We start from the raw sequence: 18664 nt of genomic DNA on the forward strand, positions 1-18664 counted from the left end.
GCCAGTTCTCATATTTATGTCATTGCATCGCAAATTCCATTTGAAAAAATTTGAGATACATTTTTGTAAATTTTTATTATTTTAAGTTATTTTTCGGCTGTAACTAATAATAATAATGTTTATTTACTTCTCATTATGCTCTCATATATAACAATATTATAATAGAATAATTCAATACTAACATAATTACAAATTAATTTTAAGTTAAATATTTTCACATATAAATAAATAGTAAATAAACCAAAAGAAGAAATTCCCTGAAGAACCAGAGGTTGTGCTCAGGGATTACATTATTCAAATATTAAACATTAACAATACAAAAACGCATAACAAATATTAAAAATTAACAATACATAACTCATAACAACTCATAATGCATAACAAATATATTATATATTAGTAGTTATATTATAAATTTAATTAAAGATCGCATTCAAAAATTCAGTTCCAGTGTTCTTAATAAATTTTTTAAAAATGGATTTAATCATGTTGAATGAGTTTATTTTTCTCAAATATATTTTATAAATTTCGGGTAAATAATTAAATATTTTAGGAATATAGTATGTGAAATTATGTTTACCAATTGATTTAAAATTACTAATAATTTTTACATAGTCATGAAGTTTTCTTCTAGTGTCGTAATTATGATCTACTGATTTCAATATTTGTTTATTTTTGTATGTATGCAAAATTATGTTTAATAAATATAATTGTCTAATTTTAAAAACACCAGCTTGCTGATAAAGAAGTTCTGATGAATATAAGCGAGTTTTTTTTAACATTATTTTTAAAAATCTCCTTTGAAGTATTTCGAGTTTAATCAAATGTGAGGAATATGTTCCACCCCATGCTATAATGGCATATCTAAGACGTGATTCTATTAAGGAATAGTATACCATCTTTAAGAAAGATAAATCAAGAATGTTGCTGAGATATCTAAATCTGTATAGTATCATTCTTAGAGTTTTACATACCATATCAATATGTATATCCCATTTCAAGTGACAATCTATATAAACGCCTAAATATTTTATGTATTCTTTCCTATTTATTTTAATGTACGCCTTATTATAGTTTAGATTTAATTCCATGAATTCGGGTAAATTATTTTTATATATTGAAAATGGTATAAAGTAAGTTTTATCTGTATTAACTGTCAGTAGTTTCCTACTTAGCCAATCTAGAACCTTTACAGTTTCTGTTTCTGCCAAAGTTTTAAGTTCATTCCAAGAATTACTAGTGTAAAGTATAACTGTGTCGTCAGCAAAACAAATAATCTTTCCATTTATTTTCATTGCCGCTAGATCATTTATATATATTGAAAACAATAAAGGGCCTAAAACAGTACCTTGAGGCACACCATACTCAATGGTTCTTTCAGTACTAAGTTTGTTATTAATTTTGACAATTTGTAATCTATTTTTTAAATAACTTTGAAATAGTAAATATGGTATTCCTCTTATTCCAAGATCGCTCAAAGCACTTAATAACTGTTGATGACTAACAGTATCAAATGCTTTCGCTAAATCTAAAAATATTGCTAAAGTAGGAGAACCACTGTCCAGCATCTTATATAAATAATCAGTAGCAGATGTTATAGCATCTGAAGTGGAATATCCTTTTTTAAAACCAAATTGGTTTGTAGAAAGCAGGTTAAACTTTTTAAGATATTGATTAACTCGTTCGGCTAATGCCTTTTCAAAGATTTTTGCAAGGCTGGTAATAAGTGATAATAATAATAACTACAATGATATTATGCAAAAAATGATGTTGCCTCGCAGATTTAAAATGCGTTTATCTCGAAAACGGTAGAGTTTAGCGAGATGAATGTAGTATACCTTTTTTAAGTAAAAATATTAAAAGAATAAAAATTTTGATTCAAAAAGTATGTAGAGTGGGTAATAAAAAAATTGAACCTATTAAATGATCGCTGAAAGGCGTATGTGGCGCCCTCTGGATAATACATCATTTTTATGATTATTAAATTTTGTGTTATTATCCCATGTCTGTTAGGAAATATTCAAGAATAAATAAAATACAAGTTTTAACTTTAACACCCTGTTTTTCGGTTATTATCAACTTTCGTACTAAGGTAAGTTAGCTTAAATCGACATATTTTAAGCTCAGGAATCTAGGGTTAAGCTATGGCCCATTCTTTACCAAACACCCTGTATAGAGTGTGTCGCATTAAGATGAAGACACCCTTATACTTCGGCTATCAAAATAAATACAGATTTGAAACTTTGCAGCCATTCATTTTGATGTTTTACATTTTTTGATAGTCAACTGAAATTTAAATTTTAATCGCGGCCTACTGCGAATTCACAAACAGGACGAATTTTCAATATTTTGTTTCGCGTTAGAGATATCGCAAAAAGTTATTTGGAAAAATTGTTAGAAATATTATTCTAACCCCACATACCAACTTTCATGACAAAATTCGAACTTTTCGTTTTTTTTTCTGAATTGGTAGTCAGGATTAGGGATGGCAAAAACAAATTGTACATCGATATATTGTATCATATAATACATCGAATGAAGATATCGATATACGATATATATCAGAAAAAATATCGATAGGTGCGATATATCGATATATTCTTATATAATTAAATAAAATAAAAGAATTACTAAAATAAACTACTAAAAAAGTAAATTATACAACATAATAAACAAAAGGATGAGGTTTTCTTCAAAATTTAAAAGTAAAGATGCACTTACGTATAAAATCCTTTAATATTTTTAATACATACAGAGTATCAGTAAAGAAGTACATACAGTATCAATACAGAATTTTTAAAACTATTATATTAAAAATTACTTAAATTATAATTATATGTATGTTTATATAAATTTATGTCTTATGTATGTATTTATGAATATATATATATATATTCAAAATAAATTTAATTCTTGTGGCAGTGAATTCTAAAATATTAATGTTGACAACCGTTTGCCTGCTAAGCGGTTCCTTGTTTTGGTAGCACATGGTCCTTCCAACACCAGTAATATTGACATCTTGAGTTTTAGGGTTTTTGTCAATACAATACAATTATTTTAAAACTTTATAGAATGTACTACGTGAACGTGACAAATGGTAAATTTGAGATCGTTTTATTAGGGTTTACATAGCCTGTCCTCTTGAAAAACATTGTTAAAAGTTAAAAAATATGGTACTACCTGCAAGCCTGCAACTTGGACAACAAGTTAAGGGCAAGGGTGGGTATACGACATTCAAATAAAATAATACTGGTCGAAAATCTTGATTATAATATTTTTAGAGTGTAGTAGTGTAGTAGAATATTTCTTTAGTACCCATAATATACTAAGCGTCTCAAAAAAATAAGGATATGATTTACATTATAAGATTTTATTAGAATTTTATATCTTGCCAATATGGCTAATTAATCTTGTGTGGGCGATATATTGAATCTCAAATATCGATATATTTTCCGATCAATCGAAAGTTGAATATCGATATAAAAATATCGATAAAATTTTAAAATATTTCGATAACTTTACTTTATCGATACGTCGTTGTCATCCCTAGTCAGGATCCTAAAACATGCAATTGGCAGTCCCGAGATGCAGCTCGGCAAAACCAATGTCAAAGGCTCAAAACAATCTAGCCTACCTATAGCCCGAAATACATGGCCAGGCAAGCGACAATACAGCGCTGTGCTTAGCGTAAAGAGTGAGACAAATGCGAATTCTGTTCGGCTACTTTTAAAAGAGCCTGCCCTAGAGTAGAGCCGTCATAGTAATGCTACGCAACGGGGAGCGTACAATAATTATTACAACTTCGGAGATGAATTAAAAAGTAGCTTTGCTTTATTTTAGATTTTTAGATACTTAGGTATTGTATCAAAATTTATAAATTACAGTTTTGAAATAAGTAATTTATATTAATAAATAATTTATTATTGTACATTTGAAGAGGTTAGGAGGCGCCTACCTTGCCTACCCTGACCGCCTCTGTTTGCAGGGATTGTAATTGTTTGTTTTTTATTAATTGTCTCGTTTACAATGAACAAGTTGAATTGCTTATAAACAGGAAGAAGAAGAATAAATAATAACAAATAATAATTTTTATTTGAATAAATCTGATTGTATCACAGTTTTCAGATCAGTCATGTTTAAGTAGTCGAATATTTTCCATGTTATTTCTGATGGTAACTTAGGCGCAATTTTTTTCAATATTAAGTCAGCATCTGAGAGTAATTTCATTCTTTGAAAGCCATTCTTAACCCAATGTTGTACCATCACCGGAAGAATATTACCATATATGCTAAAGTCTTTAAGGTAATCTTCAATATTTCGTAACTCGTTTTTAATATTGTCATTATATAGATATTTAATAAACGCATTATTACATTTATTGCAGTCGCAAATTATTTGATAAAATGAAACAGTACTATTTTTTATTAACACATTTTTCATCCTTCTTATAGTGTAGGAAACAGAGGTTGAACCTTGCAAAATGGACACAAGTCCGGTTTTATTTTTTTTTTTTGTATATCAAGGGGTGCTTATTATAAGACTAACTTTTTCTGAAAAAATTTCGCTCCGGAATCCCCCTTTTTACCCCTTTAAAGGGGGTAATTTGTGGTTTTTGCGGAACGTAGTCCTTCCTGTACCTTAAACAAAAAAATTTATTTATAAAAATATGAAGAGGACGATATTTTCTACGATTTATTTCCCGACAGCATATGTCTATCATCCATCGTTTAGCGGGGGTGGCGCCCCAAAATTGACAAGTTTTTAAAAAAGATGTTTTAAAAAAATATATGTTTTTCCCTAACTGTAACGGAAATTAAGAAGAAATTCTGCGGCAATTATTCATAAATAAATGACTGATTTTTTGGTATAGGTTTCACTTAAGGGTAATTGCCCTATTTTTAATTACAGGGTGTTACATTTTAAAAAAACCCCTTTTTATACCATCTGAACCGCTTATGCTAGAGTAAAAAGACTTTCAGCGATTACCCATGTACTGGTGCTATTTACAAATATTTATAATGCACCTACATTTTTCCCCGGAACCACCCCAAAAAAAGAAGAATTAATAAATAAAGTGATTTTCTTGGAATCCCTCACACACAATGCCCTTTATTAATATGCTTCATACATCATCTTGTGCACGTTATTATTACCCATGCATGGACACCAAAAGCGATTGCCTAGTGCAACCCCTGTAGCAAAAAAAAAATAAATAAAATGGGGGGTTGAAATTTTTTTTGTTTTTTGCTTTTTAATCCATATGGGCATATGCTTCATCAATAGTGCTTTTCAAAAATATATATGGTTATTCCAACATCCCTGCGGAAACCACCTCTATCCTTGAAAATATACTGCAAAAACTACCCCTATCCCTTGGCGAGGATGTTTCTACGATTTTCTCATTACCTATGCATTCTTTTTAAACAAAACTTATACAAGGTTAAAGACCACTATTTACTCTTAAAATTAGGTCCCATTAATTTTTTTCGTATAAGCAACCGTTACGGCACAGTGGCGCCGTAAACCTCATATATGCTTTGGCGGGCTCCAGTTTTTGTTTTTCTTTTTTCGTCATCTGCTCGTTTTATCGATAAAGTACTTATGTAAAATAAAACAACACAGTGTAACCTACAAATTATGACCTATGCACATTTTACAGTATTTGCACCCCAAAGCCACAGTGGTGGCCCAAAATCAATTTTTGCATATTTTCGCCACCTCCACGCATTTTATTGCATTAATGCTACCTTAATAGCACAATATTTACCCTTAAGTGGTCGCTAATCAGTGGCGGATCCAGGGAGGGGTGATGGGGGTGATCACCTCCCCCCCTCTCAACCAAGTGGTATATTCAAAGATTATAAAAATATTTATTTTTTTTTATAGAAATACTTATGTTATATTATTATTTTTATAAGAATGGCGTACTTTTTATGCTTTAGCGACAGTGGAGGATCCAGCATCGTTAGGAGCGGGGTGCCAATTGGCCAAATTTCTATAAAAATAAAAGAATATTTTTATAATCTTTGAATATAATATCACAGAATATGCAACATGGCGACAGGAAACAATATGTCTATCAGCAGTACAATGTTCAAGCATCCAAGAAAACACAAGTCACATGGGTTTCTCCAGACCAAAAAACAGAGTCACAAATAGACCACATATTAATATCGAAAAGAAGACAATCAAGTATAATGGATGTGAGAAGCTACAGAGGTGCATGCGGAGATTCAGACCATTTCCTGGTGGTAGCAAAGCTGAGACAAAAGATGAAAGTAATGAGAAGGCAGAAAGAGAGGAATAAGAGGTGGAATATCGAAAAATTGAATGAAGCAAAAGAGATACAAAAGTATGGAGATGAAATAGGTAAAAGAATTGCCGCACTGAATAAGGATAGAGATGATATCGAAGAAATATGGGGGGATATTAAAAAAGCAATTAACCACACGGCGGAGACTACACTAGGGACGAAGCAAATCACAAAAAGAAGGACTGGTTCAATACAGAATGTAAAGAATCAGTTGAAGAAAAAGTAAAAGCACGAAATCAGTGGATGCGGACACATAAAATTGAACATAGAGACATATACGAACAAAAACGAAAGGAAAGCAACAAAATAATAAGACAACATAAGAGAAAATTCATGGAACGTCAGTTAGAGGAAATTGAGGCGGAAAGTAAGACTCAGAACACCAAGAAATTCTACACAAAAATCAGAGAACAGAATAGAGGTTTCAAACCAAAAGTAAGTGGAGTTAAAAATAAACAAGGGCAAATAGTAACACAAGATCAACCATATATGGAAGTCTGGATGGAACACTTCAAGGAGTTATTGGCAGAAAATCAAACAAAAGAGATTACAGAAATGGAGGAAGAGTGGGAAAATAATGGAACGAATGAGCCAACACTCGAAGAAGTAATCGAAATAATTAAAAATAACAAAAACGGAAGAGCACCCGGGAAAGATAACATAAACAGCGAACTCATAAAATTAGGAGGAGAACCGTTGCATAGGGAAATACACAGACTGATAGTAAACATCTGGAAAGAAGAGAAAATGCCAAAAGAATGGCAAACAGGGCAAATAATAACGATACATAAAAAGGGAAACCAACAAGAATGTCAAAATTACAGGGGAATAACATTACTGAGTACAGTATATAAGGTGTTGTCAACCATAATACAAAGAAGATTACAGGCAGCAACAGACAATAAGATTGGGCAATATCAATGTGGATTCAGGAAAGGAAAATCCACAAAAGATGCGATATACATACTAAAACAAATAATGGAGAAGGCGAACGAATCTAACATAAACTTAGAAATACTTTTCGTAGATTTTAGACAAGCTTTTGATTCCATCAAACGAAAGCAACTATTGGAAATACTAAAAACGCTACAGGTACCTCTTAAATTAAGAAAACTTATAAAAATGACGATGTGTCATACCAGAGTGAGTGTGAAAACGCAAATAGGGGAAACAGAAGAGTTCGAAACAAACAAAGGAGTGAGGCAGGGTGATAGTTTGTCCACAACATTATTCAACATGGCAATATAATATATTACCAGAAAAATGATGAGCATCAAGTTAGCTAAACACCTATCACAAATCGATTCGAAAGTAGGTGGATAATTTGCCGCTAATTAGTCGTTAATTAGTTGTGAAAATACCGATTTTGTCGTTTCTTTTTTTTTTTATTTTTTTAGGTGCTTTGCTAACTTGATATAAAGTTAGCAAAGCACACCTCCGAAAAATGACTTTAGAGCGTTCGTAGGAGAATCGGAATAGGATTAGTTTTTGCCGCTAATTAGTCGCTAATTAGTTGTGAAAAAATTAATTTTCTAAATTAATTTTTTTTTTGTTTTTTTGGGTGCTTTGCTAACTTGATATAAAGTTGGCAAAACACGCTTCCATAAAATGATTTTAGGGATTTCGTAAAAGAATGAAAATAGAATGAGAATTTGCCGCTAATTAGTCGCTAATTAGTTGTGAAGAAATTAATTTTCTAAATTAATTTTTTTTTGTTTTTTCGGGTTCTTTGCTAACTTGATATAAAGTTGGCAAGCACACCTCCGAAAAATCATTTTAGGGTTTTCGTAGAAGAATAGGAATAGAAAAAAAATTTGCCGCTAATTAGTCGTGAATTAGTTGTGAGAATACCGATTTTGTCGTTTATTTTTTATTTTTTATTTTTAGGTGCTTTGCTAACTTGATATAAGGTTAGCAAAGCACACCTGCAAAAAATGACTTTCGAGCGTTCGTAGAAGAATGGGAATAGAATGAGAATTTGCCGCTAATTAGTCGCTAATTAGTTCTGAAAAAAATAATTTTCTTAATTAATTTTTTTTTGTTTTTTTGGGTGTTTTGCTAACTTGATATAAAGTTGGCAAAGCACGCCTCAATCATTTTTTGAACGTGTACTTTACTAACTTTACATCGAGTTAGCGGAGCACCTGAAACAACAAAAATAATATCAAAAAAATTGCTAAAAAAATTCGTCCACAACTAATTAGCGACTAATAAGCGACAAATTCTCATCCTATTTCCATGCTTTTACGAAAAAACTTAAATCATTTTAAAGATGCGTGCTTTGCCTACTTAATGTTGAGTAAGCGAAGCACCGTAAAAACCAAAAAAAAAAAAACAGAATTTATGGATGAAATACCTTCACAACTAATTAGCGATTAATTAGCGGCAAATTCTGATTCTATTTTCATTCTTTTACGAAAACACTAAAATCATTTTAGGGAGGCGTGCTTCGCCAACTTTATATCAAGTTAGCGAAGCACCCAAAAAAACAAAAAAAAAATTAATTTAGAAAATTCATTTCTTCACAACTAAGTAGCGACTAATTAGCGGCAAATTCATATTATATTTTCATTCTTTTACGAAACCCATAAAATCATTTTATGGGGGCGTGCTTTGCCAACTTTATATCAAGTTAGCAAAGCATCCAAAAAAACGAAAAAAAAAATTAATTTAGAAAATTTATTTCTTCACAACTAAGTAGCGACTAATTAGCGGCAAATTCATATTATATTTTCATTCTTTTACGAAACCCATAAAATCATTTTATGGGGGCGTGCTTTGCCAACTTTATATCAAGTTAGCAAAGCATCCAAAAAAACGAAAAAAAAATTCATTTAGAAAATTCATTTTTTCACAACTAATTAGCGACTAATTAGCGGCAAATTCTCATTCTATTCTCATTTTTTTACGAAAACCCTTAAATCATTTGATTGAGGCGTGCTTTGCCAACTTTATATCAAGTTAGCAAAACACCCAAAAAAACAAAAAAAAAATTAATTAAAAAAATTATTTTTTTCAGAACTAATTAGCGACTAATTAGCGGCAAATTCTCATTCTATTCCCATTCTTCTACGAACGCTCGAAAGTCATTTTTTGCAGGTGTGCTTTGCTAACCTTATATCAAGTTAGCAAAGCACCTAAAAATAAAAAATAAAAAATAAACGACAAAATCGGTATTCTCACAACTAATTCACGACTAATTAGCGGCAAATTTTTTTTCTATTCCTATTCTTCTACGAAAACCCTAAAATGATTTTTCGGAGGTGTGCTTGCCAACTTTATATCAAGTTAGCAAAGAACCCGAAAAAACAAAAAAAAATTAATTTAGAAAATTAATTTCTTCACAACTAATTAGCGACTAATTAGCGGCAAATTCTCATTCTATTTTCATTCTTTTACGAAATCCCTAAAATCATTTTATGGAAGCGTGCTTTGCCAACTTTATATCAAGTTAGCAAAGCACCCAAAAAAACAAAAAAAAAATTAATTAAAAAAATTATTTTTTTCAGAACTAATTAGCGACTAATTAGCGGCAAATTCTCATTCTATTCCCATTCTTCTACGAACGCTCGAAAGTCATTTTTTGCAGGTGTGCTTTGCTAACCTTATATCAAGTTAGCAAAGCACCTAAAAATAAAAAATAAACGACAAAATCGGTATTCTCACAACTAATTCACGACTAATTAGCGGCAAATTTTTTTTCTATTCCTATTCTTCTACGAAAACCCTAAAATGATTTTTCGGAGGTGTGCTTGCCAACTTTATATCAAGTTAGCAAAGAACCCGAAAAAACAAAAAAAAATTAATTTAGAAAATTAATTTCTTCACAACTAATTAGCGACTAATTAGCGGCAAATTCTCATTCTATTTTCATTCTTTTACGAAATCCCTAAAATCATTTTATGGAAGCGTGCTTTGCCAACTTTATATCAAGTTAGCAAAGCACCCAAAAAAACAAAAAAAAAAATTAATTTAGAAAATTAATTTTTTCACAACTAATTAGCGGCAAAAACTAATCCTATTCCGATTCTCCTACGAACGCTCTAAAGTCATTTTTCGGAGGTGTGCTTTGCTAACTTTATATCAAGTTAGCAAAGCACCTAAAAAAATAAAAAAAAAAGAAACGACAAAATCGGTATTTTCACAACTAATTAACGACTAATTAGCGGCAAATTATCCACCTACTTTCGAATCGATTTGTGATAGGTGTTTAGCTAACTTGATGCTCATAGAAAAATGAACAAAGGAACACTCAGAAATAGAGGAGGTCAAATTGTAGCATATGCCGATGACGTCGTGATAATGGCAAAGAGAAGAGATATATTAACGCAAATGGTAGAGGAACTCATTCAAGAAGGAAAAACAGTGGGTTTGAGTATTAACGAAAACAAAACAAAAATGTTAAGATTAGGAAAAAAACCTACCAATAGTGAGGTCAAAGTGGGAAGATACAAATTTGAAGAAGTAAGTAAATATAAGTATCTAGGAGTCATGCTGTCAAATGATGGAACAAGAGAAAACGAAATAAAAGAGAAATCATTGGCAATAAATAGAGCATTCCAAGCCAACAAAAAAATGATAAAAAGCAAGATATTAACAAAAACAACTAAATTAAGGCTCTATGAAACATTAATTAGACCGACATTAATGTATGGAGCAGAAGTGATGACAATGACCAAGAACGACGAAGAAAATTTGAGAAGAACTGAGAGAAAAATAATTCGGGCAATATTAGGACCAATAAAAACAGGAGAAGGTGAATACAGGAGTCGAAGAAATAATGAAATAAATGAGGAATTGAAGGGGCAAGATATAGTCAGGAGAATAAAGAGACAAAGATTGAGATGGCTTGGGCATGTATGGAGAGCAGGAGAAGAGGCGATAATAAACATAGTAACAAAGTGGTCTCCGGTAGGAGACGATGAGGAAGACCGAGGTCCAAATGGCTGGAAGAGGTGAAGCGAGATCTAGAGGACATGGGAATTAGAAATGCAGAAGAAAGAGCAAGAGACAGAAGGAGCTGGAACCGGATATGTAATGCAGTCTAAGAAAAGAAGAATGGAGGACTGATCCACCTCGAAAACATGGATCTAGAGAGCCTGTGAAGGCGGCGCTACCCCCACGGGGGTGTTTTAGCCACTATATATATATATATATATATATATATATATATATATATATATATATATATATATATATATATATATATATATATATATATATATATATATATATATATCCCTAATAGCACAAGGACGTCCAATGGACGTCCATTGGACGTCCTTCACGGACTTTAGGGACGTCCGTTTTCGTCCGAGGAACGTCCTTTATACGTCCTATTTTGGTCCAAATGTCGCGCTACCGAACGTCCATTGGACGTCCATCTAAGGTCCGAGGGGACGTATATTGGACCTTAATCGGACGTAATTTGGACCTTGATCGGACGTCCTAGGGGACGTAAATTGGACCTTAATCGGACATAAATTGGACCTTAATCGGACGTAAATTGGACCTTAATCGGACGTAAATTGGACCTTAATCGGACGTAAATTGGACCTTAATAGGACGTAAATTGTACCTTAATGGGACGTAAATGGGACCTTAATCGGACGTAAATTGGACCTTAACCGGACGTAAATTGGACCTTAATAGGACGTAAATTGGACCTTAATCGGACGTAAATGGGACCTTAATCGGACGTAAATTGGACCTTAATCGGACGTAAATTGGACCTTATCGGACGTAAATTGGACCTTAATAGGACGTAAATTGGACCTTAATCGGACGTAAATGGGACCTTAATCGGACGTAAATTGGACCTTAATCGGAAGTAAATTGGACCTTAACCGGATGTTCTAGGGGACGTGAATTGGACCTTAACAGGACGTCCAATTTTGGTCCAAATGCCACGTTGCCAAACGCCCAATGGAGGTCCACTTAACATCCGAAGGGACGTTCGGTGGACGTCAATTGGCCTTCATAGGACGTCCCAGTTTGGTCCAATGTCTTGCTGCCGAACATCCATCTAATGTCGTGGGAAATAAAAAATATATTTTTTAAGGAACTTATATTACATCTTATATTAAATTACAATTATTGGATATTACATTATTTACATTAAATTACAATACACTTCTCCAAGAAATTAACGCACCACCTTAAATATGGGGTATTTTTGATGTCTCGTATTTCCTAAACCTGTTGTTTCATCTAAGTGATTTTTTTATAATATTATAGCCTAGGCTATAGGTTACCTCCTTAAGCTTGTCATGCACAGGGAGCTATGCTGTAATATATGTACATTATATCATATCGCTCTCTATAGTAATGAGTGAGCCTGCAGACAGGAAACAAATGGTTCCGTATGTGCAGGCTCACTCATTACTATAGAGTGCGATGTGATATAATATATATTACAGTATAGCTCCCCGTGCATGACAAGCATAAGGAGGTACTTAACCTATAGCCTAGGGCCTAGGCTAGAATATTATAAAAAAATCACTTAGATGCAACAACAGGTTTAGGAAATTCGAGACATCAAAAATGCCCACTTTTTAAGGTGGTGCGTAATCGGTTGTATATACAGGGTGTAACAAAAATACACGTCATAAATTAAATCACATATTCTGGGACCAAAAATAGTTCGAATGAACCTAACTTACCTTAGTACAAATATGCACATAAAAAAAGTTACAGCCCTTTGAAATTACAAAATGAAAATCGATTTTTTCGATTATATCGAAAACTATTAGCGATTTTTTATTGAAAATGGACATGTGGCAGTATTATGGCAGGAATATCTTAAAGAAAAATTATGGTGAAATTTGTGCACCCCATAAAAATTTTATGGGGGTCTTGATCCCTTAGATCCTCCCAAACTTTTGTGTACGTTCCAATTCAATTTTATTATTGTGGTACCATTAGTTAAATTCAATATTTTTGTTTCTTAGTATTTTTCAGATAAGGCAGTTTTTATCGAGTTGCGACTTCTTTTTTAACATGTCTACATAAAAATTTTATGGGGGTTTTGTTCCTTTAAACCCCCCCAAATGTTTGTGTACGTTCCAATTAAACTAAACTATTACTGAGGTACCATTAGTTAAACAGAATGTTTTTAAAATTTTTTTGCCTCGTTGTATTTTTTCGATAAGGCACATTTTATCGAGATCTGGCTTCTTTTTTAATATGGTTCAAAATATACCTAAAAATGTAAAGCATAAATAAGTCTGCATATTATTACCAAGTCTCCATAATCGTACTTAACCATATACAAATATGTGGTGGATCTGACAAATATTCAAAATATTTCGATAAAAATTGACTTTTCGAAAAAGCAATAAGAGGCAAAAAAGTTTTTAAAACGTTGTGTTTAAATGGTACTACAATAATAATTAAATTGAAACGTGCACAAAAGTTTGGGGGGGTTTAAAGGAACAAAACCCCCAAAATATTTTTATGGGGTGTCCAAATTTTACTATAGTTTTTTCGTAAGATACTGCTGCCATAATAATGCCACATGTCCATTTTCAATAAAAAATCTCTAATAGTTTTCGATATATTGGAAAAAATCACTTCATCTTGTAACTTCAAATGAGTGATAAAGGCACAGAGACTTACATGGCGAGGTCACATTGAAAGGATGCCAAACACGAGGACTCCAAAAATGGTACTAAACTACACTACAGCTTCAAGAAAGAGAAGAGGAAGGCCGAAAAATAGATGGAAGCAAGAGGTCGAAAAAGATTTGGAAAGAATGGTGCTACAGGGTCAGAAAAGAAAAATGAATAACAGGAAGGAATGGAGAAAAATCACATATCAAGCCAGAGAAGATCTCAGTACATAAAGAAACGTGAAAATGAAGAAAAAAACAAACTTTTCAAGCCATGGGCCTCTAAGGCCCGTAGTGCTATTATATATATAACTTCAAAGGGCTGTAACTTTTCTTGTGTGCACATTTGTACTAAGGTAAGTTAGGTCCAATCAAACTATTTTTGGTCCCAGAATATGTGATTAAATTTATGACATGTATTTTTGTTACACCCTGTATATATCTACATACTTCGTCTAATTTACTAACTGTTATTTATTTTAACTGAAATATTTAGGCGGTAGGTGTGTTCTTTTTTAGAATCACTTTGCCGAGTACAATGGAATTACAGCCACTAGACATATTTTATTATATACGCGTAGAAATAATATTTGAAGATTTCTATTAATGTTAACCTAAAGAAATACACAATAATATGTTTCATTTAATTTGTATAAATGGATTATAAAGCGTTTTTATGAAGCAGATTTGTTCGGATCACACTGTAACTGTAATCGAACGAAGGTGACATTTTAGAATAAATTGGTAACATTTATTTGACAGTTACGGTGATGACACTTCATATTTGTTTATATTCTTTACTATAAGTATCTGTTTTATTTATTATATTTACTGTTTTTATTATTTACTTTACTATAAAAAGATCCTCTACTATAAAAATATAAATTTCACCTAATTTTATAACGACTTGGAATAATCGAGGTATCTGACAACTTTTTTAGTTGTTATTGTAGACAAACTTATACAAAGAAACCTACCCGCTTTTTGCCAAGAGTTCGGAGCCGTTTTTTAATTATTAACAATGCAGTGCAAAAACTCTTGCACTGCAAATCTTAAAAGATTATAACTTAATTCTTGTTCTCTATTTCTTAAGTTTTTACTTATTTACATTGAATATTAATTTGTTTTGTTGTATAATCCACGTTTACAATAATTATGTGATATATTTGATTTAAACATAGAGGTATATATTGACATAGAGAGAGTGTCATTCGAAGCGAAGTGACGACACCATCTTTTTTCTTTGGATTAGTGCTACTTCACTCTTACACATAGTAAAGCTGCGACAGTATGATAAACGTCATTTTTAAGTTAGGAGAAGTACGAAGTTAGCTGATGTCTTTCCTGTTATTTTTATTTAGTCACTGTTTACATTGGACATTGACATTTATTTGTAGATGTTGTTAGACGAATATTCTGTTTGGTTTTGTTTTTTATTGTTAATTGTGCAGCGAAATTGTGATAGTAAATTAAATATAAAGTTGTTTATAGCCTACAGAACTGAATTATCCCATAGTAATTATCAGTTTGTGTCAATTTGTTTGTGTGCAAAAAAGAAAAAACACCTTTCCTTGTGTTTGACCGACTTGTAGCAAGGGCTTTCTTGAGAAGCCTGTAAATTGCGGGAATAGGACAGACAGGGATAAAATCCTCACTTTTTACTGTTCCCAAGGCTATACATTTCCCCCATGCAATACATTTAAATGAATTTTATCCAAACAAAGGCAGGAACATTGGATAAAAGCAATAAAGAGAACAGACCACAAATTAAAATATGAGAGTATGTAGTAAACATTTTATAAGTGGTAAGTTTAAAGTAATTCAACTAAGTAATAAGTTTTTAAAATGTCTACAATAAAAATATATATGTACTTACCAATTCGGTTCTAGTTTAGAACAAGGGTTATGTAAAGAAAATCATGCTTGACCATGTAAGATATAGTGTATTACAATATGGTTAAATGCAAAGCTTAATAATGCCTTAATGCATATAGCCTGCCTAAACTGTCCTTAAATCTTCTTCTTCTAATGACACTACAACCATTTGTAAATCTTTGCCTGCTTAACAGCATTCTTCTATTCTGCCCTGTTGCTACTTTCCTGCACCACTGCCTGATATTTATGGTTTTAAGAACCTTCTCTACATCGTCTATCCATCTGTTACAGGGCCTTCCTCTTGTTATATTTCCTTGGGGCTTCCATCTCTGACATCACAGCTCGATTATCTGACATTTTTGCTAAGCGACCAAGAAAGTTTAGTCTTTGACACTTTACAAATCTAACAATATCTGCGCTCTGCATTAGTTCATTCAGCTTGTGGTTCATTTTAATTATCCATGAACCATCTTTACAATGTGTTGGTCCAAATATGTTCCTTAGTATTTTACGCTCAAATATTCTCAGTTGATTTTCATTAGTGGTTGAGATGGTCCACATTTCACATCCATATGTGACCACTGGTCTAATTACTGTTTTGTAGATTCTAAGCTTATTCGCCCCGAGCGTTAACAAAGTGTCAAAGCAAAATCGACCGACCTGCTCATGGTGGCGGTTTTTTGAAATTTTATCAGGACGCTTTGTGTATGTTTAAATGAGACATTTAAAAAAAATGCCGTGTCACGCTAGTGATATTATGTATTAATATAAACAGAAATTAAAAACGCACTTAATCTGATATAAATTCTTCACTTTCCAATATTGATTATCAGTTTGATTTTGTATACATAACCTCACTATCGCAGTTTATGTCAATAAATCTTTATTAACGAAAAAGAAAATATTTTTGTTGCACTATAAATTACAGTATAAATTAATAACTAATGAATTCTAACAATTTTTTTCGGTTATTGTTACTACAAAATAAAATATTCAAGTTTAACAAAATAATCCCATAAGACTCAATGTTAAAACGTCCTTACAAAATCTGACAGCGTATCACGTGACTGTACGTAGAGGGGAGACGCACGGAGCCAATACTCACGATTCAGTAACAGTAACTTACTTTTCATTACGTCTTTGTATGCATAAAAACACTTCTTATTACCGATAAGAACCCGTTGTTATATTCCATTTAGGTATTTTTTTTTACTTTCATTAATATATAGACCAAACATAGCAACTTCCTGTTTCAGCTCTATAGCTTTTTCGCTTAATACATTTTTGTTGTGGCTTATTATGGCAATTGTCCTTAAATAATGTTAAAATACTCTTGTGATATTTTGTCATATTTGTATGATTTTTTTATGGTATACAATTTAGAGTTTTTATTTATGTATTTGTTGTTTTTAGGAATAAACACCAGCTATTTTAAATGTAGGAAAAGGAGAAACTGCTGGAATATAATTTTACACAAATGTTTTTGACTATTGAAGATTTGGATAAACAACAGAAGTTACTTTGGGCTATAGCTATGTGCAGATTTATTTCCTTGTGGATTACTATGTTTATTCTTTTTAACTATACTTCCTATATTGTTTGTGAGATTAATATTATTATTTAATTGATTATATTAATATTTTGTAATAATAATCAATGCTTTGGTTTAACAAATAGACAACTTAGAATAGAAAAATGCTTTATTGTCATGGAAAATTGTACAATTTATACACAAAACTTACAGAGTCATAAAAAACAATAATAAACTAAAACAATAACAAAAAAAATGTTAGGATATAAAGAGACTAACGCTCATAATTGTATTGAAGGTTTTTATATCCTCTTTAAATCCTAACATTTACACAATGTGCTCATACCAGCAACAAGTTTTTATACTTGTGTAATATGAGTCCTATTTGAGAGTACCAGTAGTAATGCAATAGGTCTATAATTGCAGGCATTAGATTTTTCACCACCCTTATGAAGAGGAATAATGATGGCTGTCTTTAGGCAGCTCTAGAAATTTACCTTTCTTAAGGGGCTATCCTAGTGTAAAAGTATGAAATTCATATACTTTTTTGGGAATTTCTAAAATAAAAAGTACTGTACCAATTATTTTGAAAATTTTTTGCTCAATTAGAAATCCAATGAAATCAATTAATTTGTGGTCATCTGATTGAATACAACCAACATTATACTGAAAACAGATCCCATGGGCTGTTTTCACTCAATCATGTAGCTATGGATACCTACATTTCGTTTCATTTCAATTTTGACATTTCAAATATTCAATATTTCAAAATGTCACGATTTGGTTGTAATACTGATGAGAATATTAATGAAATTATTATTAATTTTATATCAGCAAAAAATTTTCTATCCGAATAACCCTCGAACATTGATAAATGCTCAAAAATTTTTTAACAACTTTCTCAAGCTTGTTGCTTACAGGCAACAGACCTCCGCCTACGGCGTCGGTCTGTTTCCAAGGAACAAGCTTTCGAAATCTGTTATAAAAATTTTTCGAACAATTATCAATGTCCTCTGGTTATTACTACTGAACATTTGTTATAAAAAGTACATGTGAAACAATTTTCATAAAAAAATATTGAAAATTAAACGATTTATTCGCCATCTACTAGCACCGTGAAAATAAAAACATAGCTCCACTGTTGCAGTGATTGGGACTAAAAGAGATCCTGAAACATAAAATATCAAAAGTTATTATTGAAATATAGGTTATTTTCTATACCATCAAATAGGGATTTTTTTAATCGGATAAAAAATGTCAATTTGGCGGTTTTTGAAACTGAAAATGTTCTAGCTAATTTAAAAAAATTTCAACACTTCGTCATTTTTCCAAAAAT

At 31.6% G+C, this 18664-nt stretch overlaps 1 long non-coding RNA gene across 1 annotated transcript; it reads left to right on the forward strand.

The window, feature by feature from the left end:
- The first annotated feature begins 14894 nt into the window (after positions 1-14894).
- On the forward strand, positions 14895-17493 carry LOC126892305 (uncharacterized). The gene is made up of 2 exons (XR_007700771.1): positions 14895-15727; positions 17211-17493. It is a non-coding gene; the product is annotated as an uncharacterized LOC126892305 (long non-coding RNA).
- Positions 17494-18664: the final 1171 nt, after the last annotated feature.

This window comes from Diabrotica virgifera, chromosome 9 (assembly GCF_917563875.1).
Source record: "Diabrotica virgifera virgifera chromosome 9, PGI_DIABVI_V3a".
NCBI classification, from domain to species: Eukaryota; Metazoa; Arthropoda; class Insecta; order Coleoptera; family Chrysomelidae; genus Diabrotica; species Diabrotica virgifera.